Source organism: Eubalaena glacialis, chromosome 6 (assembly GCF_028564815.1).
Source record: "Eubalaena glacialis isolate mEubGla1 chromosome 6, mEubGla1.1.hap2.+ XY, whole genome shotgun sequence".
NCBI lineage: Eukaryota > Metazoa > Chordata > Mammalia > Artiodactyla > Balaenidae > Eubalaena > Eubalaena glacialis.
Window position 1 is genome coordinate 84,492,103 of NC_083721.1, and position 19,236 is coordinate 84,511,338.

A 19,236-nucleotide genomic window follows, 5' to 3' on the forward strand; every position below is an offset into this window, starting at 1 on the left:
ATACAAAATTTAGAAGAGTTATTACCTCCTTGGAGGAAAGGGAGATGGATATGCTTGGGAAAGTTCTCATGGAAGACTTCAAAGACATTAGTAGTGGCAGGTGGGGAATGCAGAAGGACTTTTCACTTTACACCCTCATATAACGTTTAAGTCTTTTTCCCTATGGGCACATTTATAAAATTGTTTTATTGAGGTATAATTGGCATAAAATAAACTGTTTAAAGACTCCACTTTGACGAGTTTTGACATATATATATGCACCTGTGGAACCATCATCACAACCAAGGAGTGGTTATAACCTTTGTAACCACTCCCTCCTGCCCTTCCCCACCCCATTCTGACCCCAGGGAACCACTGATCTGTTACTACACATTACTTTCACATTTCCGAGAATTGTGGCATCCTTTCCTCTTTTCATATATATTTATTTATAAATTTATTTATTTATTTTTGGCTGTGTTGGGTCTTCATTGCTGCGTGCAGGCTTTCTCTAGTTGCGGCGAGCAGGGGCTACTCCTCGTTGCGGTGTGCAGACTTCTCATTTCGGTGGCTTCTCTTGCTGTGGAGCACGGGCTCTAGGCACACGGGCTTCAGTAGTTGTGGTGCACGGGCTCAGTAGTTCTGGCTCACGGGCTCTAGAGCACAGGCTCAGTAGTTGTGGTGCACGGGCTTAGTTGCTCCGCGGCATGTGGGATCTTCCCGGACCAGGGCTCGAACCTGTGTCCCCTGCATTGGCAGGCGGATTCTTAACCACTTCGCCACCAGGGAAGTCCCTATATATTTATTTAAAGTTATACATTTCCTTTGAAATATTTATCTCCCTCAAGTTTTGTTATGTACTAGTTTCAATTCTAGGTGATTAAAAAAAATCAGTTATTTATTTTTTTGATCTATGAGTTATTTAGAAACATACGTTTTAGTCTACAAATGTGGAAAAGTTTTTTGTTTGTTTTGTTTTTTGTTTCTAGTTTGTGACTAAAGAGGCAGCATAGAAAAGTGGTTAAGAGCATGAACTTTAAAGCTGGACTCCCTCAGTGTGAATCCCAGGTCCACCATTTACAAGCTGTGTGATCTTGGGTGTAAGTTACTTAAGTTACTTCACCTCTTTGCCTCAGTTTCTTCATCTATAAAATGGATGATAGTAATAGCTCTTATCTCATCGTGTTGTTATAAGGATTAAATAAGGTCATAATTATAAAATGCTTAAAACAGTGCTGGTACATAATTAGCACTATTTAAATGTTAATAATAATAATAATTTCAGAGAATACAGTCTGACTGCTACTAAATTTTGAGACATGCTTTATAGTCTATATATAGTTAATTTTTGTAAATATTCCAAATGTGCTTGCAAAGAATATATTCTCCAATTGTTAACTGTAGAGTTCTATATATTCTCATTAAATCTAATTTAACTGTGTGGTTAAAGTATATTATTTTTTCAATAATGTGTTGTCACCTTGAGATGTGTTGAAATCTATTATAATTACAGAACTGTCACTTTATCTTTTTAATTCTTTCTATTTTTGCTTTATATATATTTGAGGCTATTTTATTAGATGCATTCAACTTTATAATGTTTATATCCTCCAGGTGATTAAACATTTTATCGTTATGTTGAGATTCTCTTTATTCTGAATAATTGTTTTTGTCTTAATGACAATTTTGTCTGATGTTGATAGAACCATTCCAGCTTGCTTTTTTTTTTTTAATAGATCTTTATTGGAGTATAATTGCGTCAAAATACTGTGTTAGTTTCTGTTGCACAACAAAGCGAATCAGCCATATGCATACACATGTCCCCATATCCCCTCCCTCTTGAGCCTCCCTCCCATTCTCCCTATCCCACCCCTCTAGGTCATCGCAAAGCACCAAGCCCGATCTCCCTGTGCTATGCCGCTTCTTCCCACCAGCCAACTATTTTACATTCGGTAGTGTATATACGTTGATGCTACTCTCACTTCGCCCCAGCTTCCCCCTCCCACCCCAAGTACTCAAGTCCATTCTCTATGTCTACTTCTTTATTCCTGCCCTGCAACTAGGTTCATCAGTACCTTTTTTTTTAGATTCCATATGTATGCATTAGCATACGGTATTTGTTTTTCTCTTTCTGACTTACTTCACTCTGTATGACAGACCCTAGGTCCATCCACCTCACAACAAATAGCTCAATTTCGTTTCCTTTTATGGCTGAGTAATATTCCACTGTATATATGTGCCACATCTTCTTTATCCATTCATCTGTTGATGGACATTTAGGTTGGTTCCATGTCTTGGATATTGTAAATAGTGCTGCAATGAACATTGTGGTACATGTCTCTTTTTGAATTATGGTTTTCTCAGGGTATATGCCCAGTAGTGGGATTGCTGGGTCATATGGTAGTTCTATTTTTAGTTTTTTAAGGAACCTCCATACTATTCTCCACAGTGGTTGTATCAATTTACATTCCCACCAACAGTGCAAGAGGGTTCCCTTTCCAGCATTTATGGTTTCTAGATTTTTTGATAATGGCCATTCTGACCAGCATGAGGTGATACCTCATTGTAGTTTTGATTTGCATTTCTCTAATGATTAGTGATGTTGAGCATCTTTTCATGTGCCTCTTGGCCATCTGTATGTCTTCCTTGGTGAAATGTCTATTTAGGTCTTCCACACATTTTTTTAACTGGATTGTTTGTTTTTTTGATATTGAGCTCCATGAGCTGTTTGTATATTTTGGAGATTAATCCTTTGTTGTTTCATTTGCAAATATTTTCTCCCATTCTGAGAGTTGCCTTTTTGTCTTGTTTATGGTTTCCTTTGCTGTGCAAAAGCTTTCAAGTTTAATTAAGTCCCATTTGTTTATTTTTGTTTTTATTTCCATTACTCTAGGAAGTGGGTCAAAAAAGATCTTGCTGTGGTTTATGTCAAAGAGTGTTTTTACTATGTTTTCCTCTAAGAGTTTTATGGTGTCTGGTCTTACATTTAAGTCTTTAATCAATTTGGAGTTTATTTTTGTGTATGGTGTTAAGTAGTGTTCTAATTTCATTCTTTTACATGTAGCTGTCCAGTTTTCCCAGCACCACTTATTGAAGAGGCTGTCTTTTCTCCATTGTATATTCTTGCCTCCTTTGTCATAAATTAGGTGCCCATATATGCGTGGGTTTATCTCTGGGCATTCTATCCTGTACCATTGATCTATATTTCTGTTTTTGTGCCAGTACCATACTGTCTTGATTACTGTAGCTTTGTGGTATAGTTTGAAATCGGGGAGCCTGATTCCTCCAACTCCGTTTTTCTTTCTCAAGATTGCTTTAGCTCTTCAGGGTCTTTTGTGTCTCCATACTAATTTTAAGATTTTTTGTTCTAATTCTGTGAAGAATGCCATTGGTAGTTTGATAGGGATTGCATTGAATCTGTAGATTGCTTTGGGTAGTATAGTCATTTTCACAGTATTGATTCTTCCAATCCAAGAACATGGTATATTTCTCTATCTGTTTATGTTATCTTTGATTTCTTTCATCAGTGTTTTATAGTTTTCTGAGTACAAGTCTTTCTCCTCCTTAGGCAGGTTTATTCCTAGGTATTTTATTCTTTTTGTTGAAATCATAAATGGGAGTGTTTCCTTAATTTCTCTTTCTGATTTTTCATTGTTGGTGTATACAAATGCCAGAGATTTCTTTGCATTAATTTTGTATCCTGCAACCTTACCAAATTCATTGATTAGATCTAGTAGTTTTCTGGTGGCATGTTTAGGATTTTCTATATAGTATCATGTCATCAGCAAACAGTGACAGTTTTACTTCTTCTTTTCCAATTTGTATTCCTTTTTTATTTTTTTCTTCTCTAATTGCTGTGGCTAGGACTTCAAAACTATGTTGAATAAGAGTGGTGAGAGTAGACATCCTTGTCTTGTTCCTGATCTTAGTGGAAAAACTTTCAGTTTTTCACCATTGAGTATGATGCTTGCTGTGGGTTTGTCATATATGGCCTTTATTATGTTGAGGTAGGTTCCCTCTATGCCAATTTTTCTGGAGAGTTTTTATAATAAATGGGTGTTGAATTTTATCAAAAGCTTTTTCTGCATCTACTGAGATGATCATATGGTTTTTATTTCTTAATTTGTTAATGTGGTGTATCACATTGATTGATTTGCGTATATTGAAGAATCCTTGCATCCCTGGGATAAATCCCCACTTGTTCATGGTGTATGATCCTTTTAATGTGCTGTTAGATTCTGTTTGCTAATATTTTGCTCAGGATTTTTGCATCTATGTTCGTCAGTGATGTTGGTCTATAATTTTCTTTTTTTGTGATATCTTTTTCTGGTTTTGGTATCAGGGTGATGGTGGCTTCGTAGAATGAATTTGGGAGTGTTTCTCCCTCTGCAATATTTTGGAAGAGTTTGAGCTGGATAGGTGTTAGCTCTTCTCTAAATGTTTGGTAGAATTTTGCCTGTGAAGCCATCTGGTCCTTGACTTTTGTTTGTTGGAAGATTTTAAATTATGGTTTCAATTTCATTACTTGTGATAGGTCTGTTTATATTTTCTAATTCTTCTGGTTCAGTCTTGGAAAATTGTACCTTTCCAAGAATTTGTCCATTTCTTCATGGTTGTCCATTTTATTGGCATATAGTTATTTGTAGTAGTCTCTTATAATCCTTTGTATTTCTGCAGTGTCAGTTGTGATTTCTCCTTTTCCATTTCTAATTTTAATTGATTTGAGTCCTCTCCCTTTTTTTCTTGATGAGTCTGGCTAAGGGTTTACCAATTTTATCTTCCCAAAGAACCAGCTTTTAGTTTTATTGATCTTTGCTATTGTTTTCTTCGTTTCTATTTCATTTATTTCTGCTCTGATCTTTATGATTTCTTTCCTTCTACTGACTTTGGGTTTTCTTTGTTCTTCTTTCTCTAGCTGTTTTAAGTTTAGGGTTAGATTGTTTATTTGAGATTTTTCTTGTTTCTTGAGGTGAGATTGAATTGCTATAAACTTCCCTCTTAGAACTGCTTTTGCTGCATCCCATAGGTTGGGTTCTCATGTTTTCGTTGTCATTTGTTTCTATGTATTTTTTTATTTCTTCTTTGATTTCTTTGGTGATCTCTTGGTTATTTAGTAGCACACTGTTTAGCCTCCATGTATTTGTGTTTTTTACAGTTTTTTTCCTGTAATTGACTTGCTATCTCAGAGTGTTGTGGTCAGAAAAGATGCTGGATATGATTTCAATTTTCTTAAATTTTCCAAGGCTTGATTTGTGACCCAAGATGTGATCTATCCTGTAGACTGTTCCATGTGCACTTGAGAAGAAAGTGTATTCTGCCACTTTGGGGTGGAATGTTCTATAAATATCAGTTAGATCTATCTGGTCTCTTATGTCATTTAAAGCTTGTGTTTCCTTATTTATTTTCTGTTTGGATGATCTGTCCATTGGTGTAAGTGGGTTGTTAAAGTTCCCTACTATTATTGTGTTACTGTCAATTTCTTCTTTCATGGTTGTTAGCATTTGCCTTATGTATTGAGGTGCTCTTATGTTGGGTGTATAAACATTTATAATTGTTATATCTTCTTCTTGGATTGATTCTTTGATCATTATGTAGTGTCCCTCCTTATCTCTTGTAACAGTCTTTATTTTAAAGTCTATTTTATCTGATACAAGTATGGCTACTCCAGCTTTCTTTTGATTTCCATTTGCATGGAATACCTGTTTCCATCCCTTCACTTTCCGTCTGTATGTGTCCCTAGGCCTGAAGTGTGTCTCTTGTAGATAGCATATATATGGGTCTTGTTTTTGTATCCATTCAGCCAGTCTGTGTCTTTTGGTTGAGGCATTTAATCCATTTACATTCAAGGTTATTATTGATATGTATGTTCCTATTACCATTTTCTTAATTGTTTTGGGTTTGTTTTTGTGGGTCTTTTTCTTCTCTTGTGTTTCCCGCCTAGAGAAGTTTCTTTAGCATTTGTTGTAACGCTGGTTTGGTGGTGCTGAATTCTCTTAGCTTTTGCTTGTCTGAAAAGCTTTTGACTTCTCTATTGAATCTGAATGTGATCCTTGCTGGGTAGATTGACTATTGACTATTTCCTTTCCCATGTTTTGGAAGTTTTCAACTATAATCTCTTCAAATATTTTCTCAGACCCTTTCTTTTTCTCTTCTTCTTCTGGGACCCCTATAATTTGAATGTTGGTGCATTTAGTGTTGTCCCAGCGGTCTCTGATATTGTCTTAAATTCTTGTCATTCTTTTTTCTTTATTCTGCTCCTCGGCAGGTATTTCCACCATTTTGTCTTCCAGCTCACTTATTCGTTCTTCTGCCTCAGTTATTCTGTTATTGATTCCTTCTAGTGTATTTTTCATTTCAATATTGTGTTGTTCATCTCTGTCTGTTTGTTCTTTAGTTCTTCTAGATCTCTGTTGAACAGTTCTTGTATTTTCTCAGTCTGCCTCCATTCTATTTCTGAGATTCTGGATCATCTTTACTATCATTACTCTGAATTCTTTTTCAGGTAGATTGCCTATTTCCTCTTCATTTATTTGGTCTTGTAGGTTTTTACCTTGCTCCTTCATCTGTGACATATTTTTTTGCCGTCTCATTTTTTTTTTTATGAGTGGGATTGTGTTCCTGTCATACTTGTTGTTTGGCCTGAGGCTTCCAACACTGGAGTTTGTAGGCTATTGGGTAGAGCTGGATCTTGGTGCTGATATGACGAACTCCGTGAGACCTCACTCTGATGAATATTCCTGGGGTCTGAGGTTCTGTGTTAGTCCAGTGGTTCTGACTCAGAGCTCCCACTGCAGGAGCTTCGGCCTGACCCCTGGCTCATGAGCCAAGATCCCGCAAGCCACGTGTGGTGGCAAAACAAAACAAAACAAAACAATAACAAAGTAAAAAATAAAATTAGACTAGGAAACTAACATATATGTTAGAAAGGGTATAAAAATATAGATGAATCAACAACCAGAAGGTACATCAGTACCACAATAGTAAAAAAGAGGAAGGTAAAGGAAAAAAAAAGGGGGGGGAAGGCCTTGGCTGTGGAGGGCAGGGCCTAAGCAAGGGTGAGGTTTGGGTGGTGGGTGGGGCCTGTGCTTAGGACCCACAGGGCTGGAAAAGGCCCTGGGGGCTATGGGGGGTGAGGCTTAGGCTCAAGGAACAGAAGGGGCCCAGGTGTGCCCCCCACCCCTGGTCTCAGAGGGCAGGGGACCTCACCTGGGAGCCCAGCAGGCTTCCTGGGCTCGAGTGGGCAGGGCAATCGCCCTCTGCTCCTCTCCCGCTCCTCCCAGATGGCTCCTCCCTCCTGCCTCTCCTGATCTCCCCAGGCCTCCCTCCTATGCCCCCAGGGACCCATGTGGCCTGGAGGGGGCTTTGGAGGGGGGGGTACCAGCTTGGGAGCTCAGCAGGCTCCCCAGCCCCAGTGGGCCAGGTGATCGCCCTCCGCTCCTCTCCCGCTCCTCCCAGAGAGTCCCTCCCACCTGCCTCTCCTGATCTCCCCGGCCTCAGGGGCGCTGATCCTGTCTGGCCTCCACTTCTCCTCCCCCCTCAGTCCCTCTACTTCTTACCAGTTCACTTTGGGGTTCCTCCCATCTCCTTGGGCGACAGAGTCCCCCACCAGCGGCCGGCAGTCGTCCTAGTTGTGGGGAGATGATAAGTCTGTGTCTTCCCACACCACCATCTTGACTCCGCCTCCCAGCTTGCTTTTAATTAGTATTTGCCTTACATAACTTTTCCTATCTTTTACCTTTAGCTTTTCTGTGTCCTTCGGTTTTAGGTGTGTCTTTTAAAAATCCAACTAAACAAATACTAACTAAATTGTTGAGTTTAGTACATTTAGATTTATTTTTATTACTAAAATATTTGGATTTATTTCTGCCATCTTATTTCACACTTTGTTTCTTTTTTCCTCCTTTTTGACTTTTGGTTTCATTTAGGATTTTCTTTCCTCATTTCATTTTTCCTTCTCCATTCCTTTGTCTCTCTCTGCCACTTTCTGGCAGAGAAATATTTTCAGCCTTGTCTTCTAAGTCACCAATTCCTTTTTATCTGTCTCTAATTTGCTTTAATTTATCCACTGAAGTTTTTTTTTCAGTAATTATATTTTTTGTTTTTAGAAATTATATTTGCTTCTTCTAATACACCTGGTTATTTTTATAGTCCCTTGTTCAGTGTACAAAATCTTTGCTTATCACGATGTTGCAGTATGTTTTGCTCTAGTTTCTTCCAGAAGTTTTATAGTTATAATTTTATATTTATGCTAGCTGAGTGACTCTTACATATCAGGCAAATGAGAAAATACCCACATGGAAATGGGTAGGAAAGATGGAGACATACTCTCACTGTAAACCAGTTCCTCCTCCCAGCACAATATCATATAGTCAAGAGGGAACCCTCAACTCTTGAGTGAACCCTCTCCTGAAGAGTGAAGGCTTTGGACCATGCATCTAGCATCCCAACTTTTATTCATCCCCTTCCTTGTTACAAAAAGGATTTAAGATATCATACCCTTTAACTGAGGGTATAAAGGGAGATAAGCAAGTACTGTTAAATTATCTAGTTTAATGCATGATTGAAGGCAATCTGCTGATGTTCTTTTATTTTTATTTTATTATTTTTTTAACTTTGTTTTTTGGCCATACCCTGCAGCATGTGAGATCTTAGTTCCCTGACAAGAGATCAAACCCACACCCCTGCGCTGGAAGCACGGAGTCTTAACCACTGGACTGCCAGCGAGGTCCCCGATGTTCTTTTAATATCAATAAGTGAGCAGTGATTTTAACTAATGTAAGTTTGAGTCTTTTAACTCCTAAATAAGACTACAATTACTAACCTAAAAATAGTTAAATGAAAACCTATACAACAATGAATATGAACAAACTATCGCTATTCACACAACATGGCTAAATCTCACAAACATAATATTGAGGAAAAAAAGCCAGACATAAAAGAATACATACTGTAATTCCATTTATCTAAAATCCTAAAACACGCTAAATGAGTCTAGAAGTCAGGTTAGTGATTATCTTCAGAGAGAATAAATGGGAGTAATGATTGGGAGGGGCCCTAAGGAGTGTTTTTCCTAAAGTTGTTCTATTTCTTCACCTGGGTGGTGGTTATGCAGGTGTGATCAATTTTAAAAATTCATTGAGTGGTACACATAGATTCGTACACTTTTCTGTATGTATGTTGCATTGCAATACAAAGTTTAATTTAAAAAGTTATGTGAAGGAAGAAAAACCTTCTTTATTATGTAAGGTTTTGGCATGCCAGCTGTGTGTTGCACTTAATATGTTGAAAGGCTGAGTTAATGATTCAAGATATTGCTTAAGAATTATTGAATACTGAAATAAGAAACTACTTTGGGTGACTAAATGTCTCAGACTGGCTTAAATAATATGTGAAAGATGGAATCCAAGTGTAAGGCAGAGAAGAGTGAAAAGAAAATAGTTTGTGAGCTCAAGATCCCTGAGACTAGGAATCTAAGCAGATCTTTCCTCAGAAAGTATGAGAAAATAGGCAAGAGTTGTGATCTTAACTTTTGTCAGAAGTAGGAACTGGGCAAGCAGACAGAACTGCTGCTCCTTTGGTGTCTAATGAAGATCATGTTAGAACAGTCTGGAGCAGGCAGTAAGAGAGTAAGAGAGACCTGGGCATTGGAAATGTTGGCTTTGGGTAACTTGGCAGAATTACTGAATTTACCTTGAAGGGAAGAATCTTGAATAATGACTTATTTCCTAATTGCATTTTATCCTCTGTCTGCTAAATTGTGTCTTTATAAATCCTTGTGCTTGCTGAGTAAGAAGCTCCAAAGCTTTTTGGTGGTTCCTTGAGACAGGTAGCCACACGTTACAGAAAATCCTCATGGTGTATTATAAAGTGCTACTTATTTAGTGTAGATTCCTACTACTATGCTATATATGTGGAATAATCAATATCAGGGGTATCACCTCTGAATTATTAAGGATGACGATATAAATTAATTGTCCTAAATATCAGATACGAATGGGAGGTTTTCAGAAGAAGTAGTAAAGATAAAGGAGAAATAATAGTGAAAGATGTTGGTATAAGGAAGGTATCGGTATAAGAGAAAATACAAGAGTAGTAACAGAGAAAGGTGAGAGAAAATGATGTTGAAAGAGCAAACAGACAAGCTTGGTTTTCAGAGAGAGAAGCAGAGAGATGAAAGAAGAGAGGGGATAAGTATGAAATATGGTACTGTCTGTAGATATTCTGGATTTCCAGAAGGTGGAAGGAATCAAAGGCAGTGTTGAGACAAAATGTACAATAAGAATGGGCATATATATGGGGTGCCCAAAGAATAAGTAGGGAAAAATTTTTCTCAGAATTGTTTAAAGACTGAGAAAAGAAACACTGAGAGGTGAGAAGGTTGTGAGGATACTCCTGGATGCTGCTAATGAAAGGAGAGAGGGATTTCCCTGGTGGTCCAGTGGTTAAGACTCCGTACTTCCACTGTAGGGGGCACAGGTTCGATTCCTTCCTGGTCAGGGAACTAAGATCCCACATGCCTCATGGTGCAGCCAAAATAAATAAATAAATAAATAAATAAACAAAAGGAGAGCGTGGGAGCTTAGAAATCGCAACCTAAGAAGTTAGAAACATAATCAAGCTTTTGAAGAGAGTAGTATATCCAGGACCAAAGAGTTCATAAATTTCTAGTGTGTACTCTTAACAGAGCTTTACAATAGAAAATGGAGGAAAAGGAAATAAAGTTATCATAAGGGATATATATATATATATATATATATAGAGAGAGAGAGAGAGAGAGAGAGAGAGAGAGAGAGAGAGAATGGGAGAAGGCCACTGGGAATCAGATGTACCACCTCTGAAATTGTGAAATACCCCTAACATTCCTGCTGACATACCTAGGCTAGAACTAGCTTAAAATATTTTGCTTCATTGTCAGGTCATGTTTTAAATTGCAAGGCTCACCTCAGTCTTAACGTATGAACAGGATGTTGTTTTGCAAAGGATATTGTCAATTGTAATGATCCTGGCACAGAAAACCTAACATCACATATGCATGAGGTGGAAAAAAAATTACAAGATGACATCTAGAGAAGTACAAATATGGGGATGGGAAAGGAAAAAGAAATGATGCAAAGGTGATCTTAAGGAATTTGAAATTCCTCAATGATGTCATAAACACTCTTCATTTTAAGTTATTGGCAAAAGTCAAGAACGAGTTTCTGAGTGAGAAACATGTTCCAACTAATGGAAAGAGGGAAACATAAGAGAATCTGCAAGCAGAAATGCCTTTGCCATTGTATAAGGAACGTCTCTAAGAATGCAAAGATAGTCGACATGTAAAAATGGGCTGCTAATTTTCTACATAAGTTATGGAAAAATAAAATAAAATATGCCAAGATGGGATAAAGGGATTACATCTAGAGCTAATAGACACTGATTCTTGGTTGGCTGGCGTTCATTCATGCATTTAATAGTTCAACAAGTCTATTAAGCACCTATGATGTGTCAGGCATAATGATCATGGTACCATATACTGAGCTGTAAAAATGGATGAGACATTGTACCTGACCTTTAGGAAGGCACACTCTCCAAGTGGAGGCAGAAATATAAATAAATCCCCGAAATCTATTCATCTAGTTGAATATAACTAAAACATAATCCAGATATTCATCCTTCATATTCTTTCACTTCCCCTTTCAATTTCTCTCTCTCCTCAGGTCCTTGCTCCCAGCTAGCTGAGTCCTCCACAGGATGATATCTGCTGGTGGCGGTGTGTAGTACTGTTAATAAGGAACTCTTTTTTAAAAAATAGGTTGTTGTTGGTTTTTTTTTATAAAAATAATACATGCTCATTGAAAACACAGACAAGGATATAAAAGAAGATAGCAATCACTCATAATCCCATTATGCAGGACAAAATTTGCTCTTGTTTTTTTTTGGTGTCTAGCCATCCATACCTTTTCCTCTGCATTTCTATCTAGCACTCTATTTTTTAAAAGAGAAATTATGTATACATAGTGTTTTGTTACTTGTTTTCTCCACTTTATATATCATGAACCTGTTTCCATGGTTTTAACAGAGATCTGTATTCTCACTTTAAATGGCTACAAGGCATTCCATTGTGTGGCTGTACAACTATGTAACCTGAACCCTTTTATTGAGGCCCTTAACTAGTCTTCCTGGCCCTCCTCCAGGCATGTATATTCAGAAGGCCCTCTCTATTTGATTTTGTGAAATCAGAAGAACCTGTCAGAGTAAAAATAAGACACAAAAGAAAATGAAATGGAAATGGTTGATGAAAGGGACATTTTGCAATTGTAAATATTTTATAGTAATTTCTTGCAAATGAGATTGACCTTTTCATTCCTTTGAATCTCTGAAAGTGAGACTTAAAATCAAATCAGATTACACCTGTTTAGGGTGAAGTATCAAAGCTTCTGCAAGAGAACTCTTTACCCCATTGTTTGTGGAGCTATAATAAATGTACTGAGGAGCCAGTGCCTCCTGGAAAGTCATTTTTGTTTTTGTTTTTAAAAATTTATTTAATTAATTTATTTATTTTTGGCTGTGTTTGGTCTTTGTTGCTGTGCGTGGGCTTTCTCTACTTGGGGCAAGCGGGGGCTACTCATTGTTGCTGTGTGCGGGCTTCTCATTGTGGTGGCTTCTCTTGCTGTGGAGCACAGGCTCTAGGCATGCGGGCTTCAGTAGTTGTGGAATGCAGGCTCAGTAGTTGTGGCTCGTGGGCTCTAGAGTGCAGGCTCATAGTTGTGGTGCACGGGCTTATTTGCTCCGCGGCATGTGGGATCTTCCCGGACCAGGGCTTGAACCCGTGTCCCCTGCGTTGGCAGGCAGATTCTTAACCACGGCGCCACCAGGGAAGCCCTGGAAAGTCGTTTATTGGGACAATCAGTCAGGGCGAGACTCCACTGACCCCGATCTTCAGCGGTAAGGGAGTCAGAGGTTAGGTGTGGCTAAGGAACACTGAAAGTGTGCAGGATTGAGGACTGTGCATATGAGAAGTCAGGAGATTGTCTAGGGCTGTTCTAAACCTGCTCGGTAGGGCTCTGTTGGAGTTTTGGGAATATAGAGGGGACATGGTAGTCACTGGAGGTGTTTAAGATTAGGAAAGGGCCTGTGTCTGGCTGGCCCTAAGACCACGAGAAACTTCAAGCTGTGGTTTGCAGGGAGAGGTGGGTGTGGATGTCTGCCTAGGTGTTCCAGAGGATGATGACCGTGACGATGGAGGTGGCCAGGAAGAGCAGGTAGAGGCGGAAGAGCAGGGTGTCCATCATGTGGCTGAACTGCAGCCACAGGCTGACCGAGTGCTGCTTCTGAGCCTCGTCTTCCTGCTGGGCCCTCGCTGACCCAGGGCACCCATTTAGCTCTGCCTCTCTGGGACCTGGCACCTTCCCACCAACTCCACGGGCTCCTTCACGCCTACGGAGAGACAGAGACTCAGCTGTGGGCTGCCAAGGTCAGCTGGGGGGTTGTGGGGGCAGGAAGGAGGCGGGAGCAGAGAAGGGGAGGTGATGGGAGAGGACGCGAGGGCAGTGCTGATTTCCCTCACCAGGCAGGTGGGCAGGGCTGAGGCCCAGGCCCGTGTTTCCCTTCTGGGGCGCAGCGGGGCGACATTTCCTTGGGCTGGTGCAGTGTAGAAGCAGGGAACGGAGCCAGCGAGGCCTGGGTGGAGGCTGGGTGGTGGCCAGGTGCAGCAGGTTGGTGATGAAGATGGTCTCCAGCAGGCTGACCACCATCAGTGACAGACACAGGGCAAAGTAGACACCTGAAGGCAAAGCAAACTATAAATAAATCTGGGCAGATTCCTCTCTACAATTTTTTTTCCCCAAATCCAATCTTTCCTCAGAATCTATTCCCTCCTTAAGTGGAGAGGCAGCGGTTCTCCTGCTACCTGCCTCCCAACATGTCCCCTGCTGCCTTTGCTTCCCCGGAAAGTGGGAGGGACCATACTGATGAGGGGGGGTGCCACTGGCAGGGAGTATGTCATTCAACGTCACGAGCAGGAAGACGTTGTAGCCCAGCAGGAGTGTCATCTTGAATGGGGCGCGGTTCTCGCTTTCTGCCGGCAGGTAGAAGCTGAGGGCGTCGATGGCTATCAGAAAGCTACTGGGCACCAGGAGGTTTATGACGTAGAGGCTGGGCCTGCGCCTGATGGTCACCTGGTGGGGAGGAGTGTGGAGAATGTGGCAAATAACCGATGCCAGAGGGCTCAACTGTCTCTCTCTCTCTCTCTCTCTATATATATATTTTTAAATTTATTTTATTTATTTATTTTTGGCTGTGTTGGGTCTTCGTTGTGGTGCACGAGCTTCTCATTGCAGTGGCTTCTCTTGTTGCAGAGCACGGTCTCTAGGCTTCAGTAGTTGTGGCACGCAGGCTCAGTAGTTGTGGCTCGCGGGCTCTAGAGCACAGGCTCAGTAGTAGTGGCACACGGGCTTAGTTGCTCCTCAGCATGTGGGATCTTCCCGGACTAGGGCTCGAACCCGTGTCCCCTGCATTGGCAGGTGGATTCTTAACCCCTGGGCCACCAGAGAAGTCCCTCAACTCTATATTTGATTATCCAATCCTTGCTGATGTCCAGTTAGGCTGGCCGTGGGATGACCTCTTTGGGTAACAGATGCATTTAATTGTGACCTCTTCCGAAGTGCCCCCAATTTTGTTGTCTAATTTTCCCTTATATTCCACCTGCTGGGAACACAACAATTGTAGACTTTTAGGGGCAAGTGGGGCACTTTGGACCATCGGACAGGACCGCCCATTCTTACAACAGCCCAGCTGCTCTTCCTCTCTGCAGGGCAGAGGCCTTGGGGATCCTTCTTGAGGGCAGTTAGGGTAGAGGGTAGAGTGAGGAGCAGGTGTTTAACCCCCTGGAACTATTTTTACATCCCAAAGGGCCTTAGATCAAGAGGAAAATCACAGAGCAACTGGGCTCGGAAGTCAAACAGGGGCCCCTGGACTTACAGAGAACGTGATCTGGTCATATAGGTTGCTGTGCACCAACGTGGGGTGGCCTTGTCGATGTTCAGGAGCTACCACTCCCACCTGGGTCAGAATGACGTTACGAGACGTGTCTGTTATCACCCACAATTCCTTACCCATGCCCAGGAGCATGCTGTCCAGTGCAAGAGAGGCCGGGGCCGCTCAGTCCAGAAGTGTCCTCAAGTCTCCTGTACACAAGATTCAATTCCTCCTACACTGAGCTTCTTCAACAAATTCTCTTCTCTGTCCTTTAAAGCAGGGCATCCAGGTTGTCTCAGATGGGTCACAGGACCAGCAATTCATATATGTGTGGGCTGCAGCATTGGGAGTTTCTTTGTTGTTGTTGAAGTCAAAGTTATGGGAAGATTAGATATGACTCAAACATGAGTCAAGAACTTTCCTGTTTTTCTTCTCAATTCCCCAGTTCTATGATGTTGTTTTAGTGGACTCAGTCTTGAGCAGCTCAATATTTTTATAATTAACACGCATGCCTATTATAATGATTAATTTATCCAGTTCTGCCACAGGATACCTGGTGGCATTCAGTTACGTTAATTACCAGTTTAAGTGTGTTAGCTATTAATGTTAAAAGGTTTGAGCTAAAATTTATAGATGTGCAGCAGCTCAGGGTCAGGTGGGCCTCTTTGGTGCAAGGGCCATCTAAGATCTAAAGTAGTGGTATTTATTTATTTAATTTATTTACTTTATTGAGGAATTAAAACAGTAGTTCTTAACCCTCTCTGCACATTAGCATCACCTGGGGAGATATAAAAAAATCACAGTAACTGAGCCCCACCTGGAACAACTAAGTTGGAATTTCTGAGGTAATGCATAGTTATTGGTATTTTTAAAAAGCTTCAGTGGGTAGCCAGAGTCGAGAAACACTAATCTAAAACCTTCCTAAGTAGTACCTACATCATTGAAATATCTTCCCCTTGAACCTTAAATGGTTACCAAAATGTGTCTCGCTCACCTGTGTAGAGGAGGGAACTGAAGGTGAACGTGCAGTTCTTTTGGTCAAGAGGAAAGTAGAAGATGTCCAGATTGCAGGTGCTGGTCACCTTCATTGGCCTGTTGTACTGTATTCGACCTTCGCTGCTGACACAGGCAGTGAGACCTGGAGGTCCCCGATCCACATCCACGCTGCTTGTGAGAGTCAGGGAGAGGTGGGTGCTGTGGGTGCCTTCATCAGCTTTTGACTCCCTTCCATCCCAGGTCTTCCCCTACTGTGCTCCTTTTGGGCTCTTTCTCTAAGGTCACTCTCTCAGCTCTTCTGCTCATAGTGTTTTGTGGGAGTCACCTAACTGAGGCTGTGCCCCAGTCTGAATCTATTGGTGTCCCCGTGCCCTGCACTGACCCTCAGCTGTTCTTTGCAGATGGGCTTCATGCTAGCTTTCCCCCACCCAGATATGCACAATTCCATGATGATGATGTCTGGGAGCCACAGCTTCTCAGTTGATGCAGTGAGTTTATTGTTGCTGACTTACTCTTCTGGGTTCCAGCTGATGAAAGGATTGTCCCACATCTGCAGCCAGGGTGGTGGAAGCAGAGGTGAGTGATGGTGGAGCTTGTCCAGTCAGCCCCTCCTGCCCTTTCCTTTCTTCTTTAAACTCTGATCCTCTTACTCCCACTGGGGTCCCTAATGACCGCAGCCTATCTCCCTTACTTTATTAGCCAAGTGTTATTGGCAAAGTACCTCTTAATGACCTGTTTTTAAGGCAGACCTTAAATATAGCCTAAAACCATTTGGACCCAGAGACATACCACTACATTGGTCTACAACCACTTGGCCATTTTCTTGGGTCACCACTTCTATCTTCCTAAGCTCCCCGGGGAGATTTGTGTCCCCAGGACCAGTCCAGTTCTAGATGGAGTTATTTGGTCCCAGGAAGATTTATACATTGGGTAGAGGTCTGGAAAACCTTAAGTCACTCCTCAAATTTAAACTTATAATTGGAAGTGGGAAGGGGAGAGTTGATCTGCCTTACCATAGTAATCCACAGGAATGATGTCAGAAGCTGGAGCTATGCATCTTGGTAAAGAAATTCCCATCCAGGATTATTAGTGCAAAAAGATTTGGCCCACGCCCACCACTTGTTCTTATAAATATTTTCTAATTTATTGGACCAAGCATAGTTCTAGATGCTGAAGTGTCTTTTCCTTATTGTCTCCCCTTGTATCTAGGAACAATTCAGGTTTTAATTGCCATATAGACCACTTCTTTCTGGAGCCTTCCAGAAAGGTCAGGACTCAAGGATAAATCCTTCCTGAAAAAATGTCACTGCAGCATTCTTCTCTGTGTCTCCCCATCCCATAGGAAAACCCTCTAATTGGTACAAAATCCATTCAGAGTACCTATTGTTCACCACTAGACCAGTACAATGTTGGATTGACAGGGCAGGGGATCCTTATTCCCCACTAGAAGCGATGGAAAGTGAGGACCAGGTCTCACCACTTCAAGGATGGCAGACAGGATGAAGGAGATGTTGACATGAGTGGGGATGCTGAAACTGGTGACTGGACGGAAGGCCTTTCTGTCAAACACTGCTTGAAAGGCAGCAGGATCCACCCCATGCTGGCTGAGTCCTGAGCAATTGATGGTGATAGTGTCACCTCTTCCTGTAGAGAGCAGAGACCCTGTGAGAGAAGGCCTCTGTTGCCAGGCTGGAGCCTCTCTGCAGAGAGAGAAAACAGGGGACACACTGGGAGAAGCAGGTGAGCCCTCCTTCCTGGGCCAAGACTTCCCAAGGTCATAGCCCTTCCTGCCAGGGCTGGAGCGGATGGGCTGGTCTGGTAGGCAAATGGCGGAAATTGATGTGGAGAGCTGAGTCAGTACCTATTCTCATTCTCGTTCATCTTCATGCAAAACCTGCCCAAATCTGTTTACAAACTCATCCTTGATGTATTGGCAGCCACTTCAATAAAGCCTATGGTTTACCCATCATAATACTCTTGGGTCCACCTAGTAGTACCACTCAGCAGTGCCCTAGAACTTGTAGTCAAGATCACTTAGAAATCTGCTCTAATGATTTCTCATCTTCATTTTCAGGGACTTCTGTTTATGTAAGACAAGAGCTGATTTATCAAGAAGATAAGAGAGATAAACAACTGCACTTACTAGGTAGATATGGGAAACATATAGTAGGTATTCTGAAAGCTTACCTTGGTGCTTTATGCTTATTTTGCCCTTCTCAGATTTAGTGACCTCAGATATCTTAGGATTTATTTCCAGCACTGGGATCATGAGGCGATATCACTGAGCATAAACCATATGCCAGTCATATAGTGAGCCCTATGTGGGTGTTCTCTCCTGGCCATGGCCAGGGAGCCATCTCAGTACCTGAGCAGAATCTTTGCCCCATTCCCATTTTTGTGTTATCTTTTTCTCTGCCTGCTCCTGTCTATCTCCATCTCTTTCCATAACATTTAAGGTATGTACCCAGACCGGGAACAAATACTCCCTCATGGAGGCAAAGTATCCACTTTCTTCTACCTCAGATTGATTCCCACCCTCTCTTAGTATTTTACTTACTCCTTCAGGGCTACTCTTTTCATAGACACCGTATCAAAGGAAAAAGAGACAAAGAGGGTAGGATGAGGGTGTGGTGGAAGAGGCACTGGAGGACAATGAAAACGTAGAATTGGAGAGGTGGTGAAATGGGACAGTTTGGTAGATCCCTGTGCAGTCAGGGAGAGAGGAGGGCTGTGTGTCCTGAGCAGTGGAATGTCTTTCTATTTGTCACCAAAAGGAAATCAAAACACTGACATTATGGAAGAACTATTTAACATGTTAATTCTAATGTCCTTCAAGTACCAGAAGGAAGTTCCTAGATATCCTTCAGAACCACACTCTGGTCTTCCCTGTTCTTGCCCCATCTTACCTTGAAGCAGGAGGCTGATAGTGAAGCACAAGAGGATTCCCCTCCTAGCAGGCCACCGCCCTTCCATCCTCCTCTTCTGGACTCTTCTCTGGGGACTCACCAGGAGCCCCTAAACCCTGGGGCTTAAAGGAGCTTGGACCACACCTTGGTTCCTGGTTTTGAATACTGCTCATGACAGGTGACCACACCCTGGTGAGAGGCTGTGGCCAGAGAGGTCACAGCAGAGTGTCCTGCTTTAGCCCTGTCCAGGTATGCTTTCCGGGCTCCAGGAAGGGAGAAAGTTGGGCCAAGATTAAGGGAGAAGCATCCTGTTTGGAAGCTCTGTGCTGAGATCAATAACAAAATAACTCACTTTAATGAGAGAGCGTGGGCTGGGGAAATATGAATTATTATTTTTCTA

General features: G+C 41.5%; 1 pseudogene; it reads right to left on the reverse strand.

The window, feature by feature from the left end:
* Positions 1-13,166: 13,166 nt before the first annotated feature.
* LOC133093477 (5-hydroxytryptamine receptor 3C-like) lies at positions 13,167-18,903 on the reverse strand (annotated as a pseudogene).
* Positions 18,904-19,236: the final 333 nt, after the last annotated feature.